The sequence below is a fragment of the Balaenoptera physalus genome (genome assembly GCF_965194825.1).
Source record: "Balaenoptera physalus genome assembly, chromosome: 16".
NCBI lineage: Eukaryota > Metazoa > Chordata > Mammalia > Artiodactyla > Balaenopteridae > Balaenoptera > Balaenoptera physalus.
This window is the reverse complement of record NC_138898.1, coordinates 22848783-22855259: the sequence shown is the minus strand read 5'-3', so window position 1 is coordinate 22855259 and position 6477 is coordinate 22848783. Positions and strand designations below refer to the sequence as shown.

At 45.7% G+C, this 6477-nt stretch overlaps 1 long non-coding RNA gene across 1 annotated transcript; it reads left to right on the top strand.

Annotated features, from left to right (window-relative positions):
• The first annotated feature begins 680 nt into the window (after positions 1 to 680).
• On the top strand, positions 681 to 6179 carry LOC309645399. The gene is made up of 2 exons (XR_014254867.1): positions 681 to 942; positions 2272 to 6179. It is a non-coding gene; the product is annotated as an uncharacterized lncRNA (long non-coding RNA).
• Positions 6180 to 6477: the final 298 nt, after the last annotated feature.

The following is a 6477-nucleotide window of genomic DNA, read 5'->3' as shown; positions in this document are numbered from 1 at the left end:
TTTAAAGGGACAAGATCAAATTCCAACCGCACTAGCCTGACAGCCCCAGACCCTGAATTCAAGAGCCATTCCAGCCTCTCGTCTGGCGCGTGACCTTGGGCACGGCACTTCACCAATCTGTGCCTCAGTTTCCTTATCTGTAACGTGGGGCTAAGAAGCCCCTCCTTCGCATGGTCGTCGCGGGGTCCAGCCAGAGGGTACTCTTTGCGGCACCGGCACCCCACGGGTGCAAGGCGAGCTCCCGGCCCATATTCCAGGCCCCCCGCCGGGCGGACGGGGCAGACGAATGCCCGACCCTGAGGCCCACCGAGCTCCGCCGCCTGCAGAGCAGGAGCGGGAAAGGGGGTCGCGCCCGAGGTGGGTCCCTGAGGCTGAGCTGTTGGGCACCCAGAAGTTCGGCCGCTGCCGCCTGCACGCTGTCGCTGGCGGGTTCGCCCTGGGCCCCGCCGCCCAGGTGGGTAGCGGCCGAGGGAGGCCGGGCTGCCCCCGGGTCCCCAGGCGAGGAGCGCGGAGGGCGCCCGGACACCTAGACGACGCTGGCAGCGCTGACCCGGTGCCCGGCCGCACTGGGGTGACGAGGCGGGGAAGGAGAAGGCAAGAGGAGGGACGACCCCGCATGCAGTACGGCGCGCCCCCCCCCCCCCCCCCCGCCAGCCGGGCTGAGGCGCTCACACTCACCCGAAGCTCCGGCACCCGCCGTCAGCACAGCAGCCGCGGCGGCGGGAGTGGGGCGGGGCGAGGCTCTGCGCCCGCGCAGGCGCGCTGAGGACGCCAGGCGGTGCATATGCGCTGTGCCCGCCCGCCCGGGGACCTACGGAGAAGATGGTGGCTGAGCTGGCGCCATTTTCCGTGTACAGTAGTTTGCCTCATTATTCGTGGTTTCAGTTCCCCCCTGGCCGACTCTGCTCTGAAACTACTGAATGGAAAATAAGTAAATAATTCGTAAGTTTTTAATTGCTGTGCTGTCCTGAGTAGTGTGTCGAAATCTCTTGTCCTGCTCCCTCCCACTGGGGAAGCGAATAATTCCTTTATCCAGCATATCCACGCTGTATATGCTACCTGCCCCCTTAATCATTTAGTGACGGTCTCTCATCAGATGGATTGTATGCATATGGCAGTGTTTGTGTTCAAGTAACCCTTACCTTACTTAATAATGGCCCCAAAGTGCAAGAGTAGTATGGCTAGTGATGTGGATAAGTGAAAGAGAAGACATAAGGGGCTTCCTTTAGGTGAAAGTTCTCAACTTAATAAGGAAAGAAGAAAAACGGTATGCTGAGGTTACTAAGATCTACAGCAAGAATGAATTTTCTGTGAAACTGCAGGAAAAAAATTTGTGCTAGCTTTGCTGTCGCACCTCAAACTGCTAAAGTTAGGGCCACAGTGCATAAAAAGTGCTTAATTGAGAGTGAAAAGGCATTAAATTTGTGGAAGACACGAACAAAATACATATTCGTTGACAACAACGTGTTGCCCCAGAAAGCACTGAGCCTACTGTCAAACCCAAGTTCATGTGTCTGACACCCAGGGAGGCCAAACAAACCAAAACGCTGGAGCTCGGAGCAGACAAAGACCCATTGCAGGGCCAAGCAAGGAACAATCGACCGGTGCTCAAAAGACCCAAACTCCCTGATGTCTTTCAAGGAAGGAATTTTAAAGGCAACATTTGGGGTGAGGGCTGCAGGGTGCATAACTTTCTTCTGATAGCCTATATAAAGACTTCAGCAAGGGATCCTCTGAAAGGGAGTGACACCAAGACATTTACTGCAAATAAGGGATTGTTACACAGATTCAGGAATATTTTGGACTGAAAATAGAAAAATTACTGGAGAGACTGAGTCTGCCAATGAAGAAGTGATACCAAGCAGGACCCTGTGGGGCTCCTGGGCACAAAAACCTTTCTGTGTCCCCTATATCTTTTCTTTTTTTCTTTTTTTTGGCCACACTGCTCGGCTTGCAGGGATCTTAGTTCCCCAACCAGGGATTGAACCCTGGCTCTGGCAGTGAAAGCACAGAGTCCTAACCACTGGACAGCCAGGGAATTCCCCCACCCGCGCATGCCATTTCTTGGTTATAGGAAATAGGCTTCTTTCAGCCTCCATGACCTTCCTGAGTTGCAAAAGCAGATTCAAACAGTTGCTAATTAGGGAAGGGATGGGATGCTGAGACAAGGTAGGGACAGTCAAAACAAACAATAATGCAGCCTTGGGGCAGGGTCCTGTTTCCCACTCAAGGGATATAGATAACAATATCTTGTTATCTGCTATTTTGCAGACACTGAAACCCCCATCAGGTGGGAGAAATTAACTGTATGCTGCCCACAAGCGTGTAGATCCCAGACTGGTTGGAACCAGAAGGTTGATGATGCTGACTCCCACTTACCTCACCACCAACCAGTTAGAAGATTGTCCACTAGCTGATCACACCCTCCTTGAACCATTACGATAAAACTTCTCACTACCCCCTCCAGGTTGAGATACACAGTTTTGAGGGCATTAGCCCACTGTGGCCCTTTGCCTGGAAAAGCAATAAAGCTATTCTTTTCTACTTCACCCAAAACTCTGTCTCTGAGAATTAATTTGGTGTCAGGGTACAGAAGCTGCATTCAGCTTCAGAAGCTGTTGCCACATTTCCAGTAGAGTTGAAGAATTTGACTGAAGAGAAAGGATACCATCCAAAGCAAGTCTTCATGTGATGAAACTGGGCTTTTCTGGAAGAAGATGCCCAATAGAACCAAAAACCATCTGGGAGTTCTGGTTTTTTTTAAGCATGAGCCACCCATTCTTCTTGCTTGGCCCTTGCAATAAAACTTTCTCTGCTCCAAACTCGGACGTTTGGGTTTGTTTGGCCTCATTGTGTGTCAGGCACACAAACTTGCATTCGGCAACAAACCTACCTTCATAGAAGTGCAAAGGAGGCACCAATTCATAAAACATGGAAGAACAGATTAACTCTGTTACTATTGGCAATGCTGCAGGGCATATGTTAAAGGCAGGAGTTGTGTACAGAATGAAGCATCCACAATCTCTCAGAAACAAAACCAGGAATTATCTGCCCATATTCTGACAACATAATCAGGTGAAAGTTATCTTGTTTATGAAATGGTTCCACCAATGCTTCTTTCCAGAAGTGAAAAACATTTGGAAAAGGAAGGGTTGGAATTTAAAATCCTATTACTAATAAGACAATGCACCTGGCCATCCTGAATCTGCTATAAAAATGAAAATGTCAAAGTTGTATTTTTACCTCAAATACAACCTCATTGCTTCTTGACAAGGCATCACTTGGTTTGTCAAGGCCACATACACCCGCCTGATATATGATCACATTTAGTCAGCAATTAATGCAGACTTTCATCTGGACATAAAGCAGTGCTGGAAATCATTCGCTATCGCCAACGCAATAACATTCATCAAAGCTGCAGTGAATGAATTAAAACCAGAAACTGTAAATGCCTGCTGGAAGAACTTATGAAGTCATGAATGATTTTAAAGTTTACTGAGGCTCGATGGAGAAGTTAGGAAACTCATTCACGTAGCAAGACAAGTTGGTGGAGAAGAATTTGCTGACATGCTTGATGAAGAAGTGGAAGAACATATTGAAGGCCACCGAGAAGTGTTAACAAGCGAGTTATTGGAAGAACTCGTGGAGTCATCTGCAGAGGAAGAGGAAGGTGAAGAAACTGAAGCAGAATCAGCAATGTGGACATGACTGAAACTTGCCAAAGTGTTTCGAATTTCACAATCAATTTCAAAATTATGGAATGTGATCCTCAGATGAAAAGAAGCACTGTAGCCATTCATGATCACCAAAGGATTACAAACTCTGCAGCAACACTGTGATGAGTTAAAGAGACAGCAACTCCAATTACAGTGTTCTTCCAAAAGCTTTCAGCAAAAAACCCTTCAACTATCTATCGTGGATCCCCAACCATCAGCATCGTCTGCTCCTGACATCCAACCATTGACATTGTCATGGCTTGCTTATCCTCCTTCTGATGTATGGTCAGAAGGTAAATAGTAGCCTAATGCTATGTCACAATGCCTCACTTCATTTCATCACATAGGGGTTGTATCATCTCACATCATCTGTGAGAAGGGTGAGTACAAGACAATACAATATTTTGAGAGTGAGAGACCACATTCACCTAAATTTTATTACAGGGGACTTCCCTGGCAGTCCAGTGGTTAAGAATCCACGCTTCCAATGCAGGGGGTACGGGTTCGATCCCTGGTTGGGGAACTAGGATCCCACGTGCCGCATGGTGCAGTCAAAAATTTTTTTTAATTAAAAAAAATATAAATTTTATTACAGTATATTGTTATGATTGTTCTATTTTGTTATTGTTGCTGTTAATCTCTTAATGTGCCTAATTTATAAATTAACTTTATTGTAGGTGTGTATATATAGGAAAAAACTTAGCACATATCGGGTTTGGTACTATCTTCAGTTTCAGGCATCCACTGGGGTCCTGGAACGTATCCCCCTCAGTTAAGGGGGGAGTACTGTAGTTTTCTTGCTGTGGAGTCTCCCTGGAGAACCTTAAACTAGAACTGCTCAGAGGGAGGGGAGTTGAGTGCTGTGTCTGGCTGGCTTCTCCCATTCTGCCGAGTTGCATCCTTAGGAAGCCCCTAAGAGCTCTTTACAGCAGCAGGCCCCAACCTTTTAGGTACCAGGGACCGGGTTCATTGAAGACAATTTTTTCCACGGACGGTGGGGGGTTGGGGGGTGAGGATGGTTCAGGCGGTACCGGTCCGCGGCCCGTGGGTTAGGGACCCCTGCTTTACAGGGCATAGCATCCTCCTTTGACATGGGCCCTGAGAGGTACCCAAGGTTGCATGGCACCTAGCACAGTGTTTGGCATGAGGAAAGGGCTTAGTAAGTTTCTGGTGAATGAACCAGTAACTTAAGAACTAGATATAGGACAGGGAACTCTACGCAATACTCTGTAATGACCTATATAGGAAAAGAATCTAAAAAAGAGTGTATATATGTATACGTATAACTGATTCACTGTGCTGTACAGCAGAAACTAACACAACATTGTAAATCAGCTATACTCCAATAAAAGTTAAAAAAGAAAAGAACTGGAATCCAAGACAGGGCTCCTAATTCCTAGTCCTCCATTGTATCACCTCTACTACAGCCACCAGCCACACCATCTCCTTTTTAGAGTGCAACATGAGAAATGGAATTTTTTTCCCCAGAATGATTACATTAAGCTTAATTACACCCAAATTTAAAAAACACCAAAATGTACAGGACATACTCCCTTCCTTGAAAAGAGCTTATAATTTGATTATTTCTTTAGTGTTAAGTATCATTGACTAAAAGCAAGATAGTCTCTTAACTAAAGTAGGGCAAATGGAAGAATACTACCAAACATCTCAAGGGCTGCAACTGTCTATAATATTCATCAAGTGCAATTCCTGAACCAAATTTGGGGAGAGGGAAAACTAATACTGAGCACAGCCTTTTATTATATGATTTGTTAACATTTACTGAGTGCCACATGGGTTCTAGTTGACCCTCCACTCCTATCTATATGTTCTTGGTTAGATTATTAAGCCCCTCCATGCCTGAGTTCCTCATCTATAATGACAAAAAATAGAAGTTATCTCATAAAGTTGTGGTCTGTATGTGTATAGAATGTTCAGAGCTTATTAAATATTCTTTTTCTGTGCTCTATCTTGCATAGCTGTTGAAGACACAAAAACATACTTCTTATCCTCGGGCTTAAACAAATTCTTATCAACAAAAGATGTAATACAATGTAGTAGATAAAATGGGGCTGGAGAGGTACAATCACCTTTGGAGAGAGGTGATCTCTCCCCATTTCACAGAAAGGAAATTGAGGATAAGGATGAAGATTCACTCCAAATTCTACACTCTTTCCACTATACTATTCTGCTTCTGAGAGTAGGCAATTAACACCACTCCTCTGATTCCTAAAAGCTTTCCTTGGGTCTGTCCAGTTTCCCTTCTTGCTCTACTCTGGACAATATTATCTACTCTTAAGGCTTTAATAACTAGATATCAGTAACTTCCAAATTTTATTTCTAGTCCAGGTTTTCCTACCCAGTTTTCCACCTGTATATCCAACATTCTAGTTGACATGTTTGGCATTCCAAACTGAACTGCAAGCTTTCCCATCTCATTATCTGCTCTATTGCCCACCCCCTCCATCATATTCATACCACTGTTCTAAACTTACATTATTTAATCTAACCCTTATAGCATCCCTGTGATATAGATTCTATCATTCCCCCAGTCTTACAAATAAGAGGCTAAATAACTTTTTCTCGGTCAGTTAATACGTGGCAGTTAGGCGTTTAACACGTAGGTGACATGCCTGCTATGTTCCAGACACTGTGGACGGCTCCCCGCACTCATCCATTGCCGACTCCCAGCACAGGCTGTCATTCCCCACCTGATGACTACAATAGCCCAACTGGTCTCTAACACCCACACATACTTGCT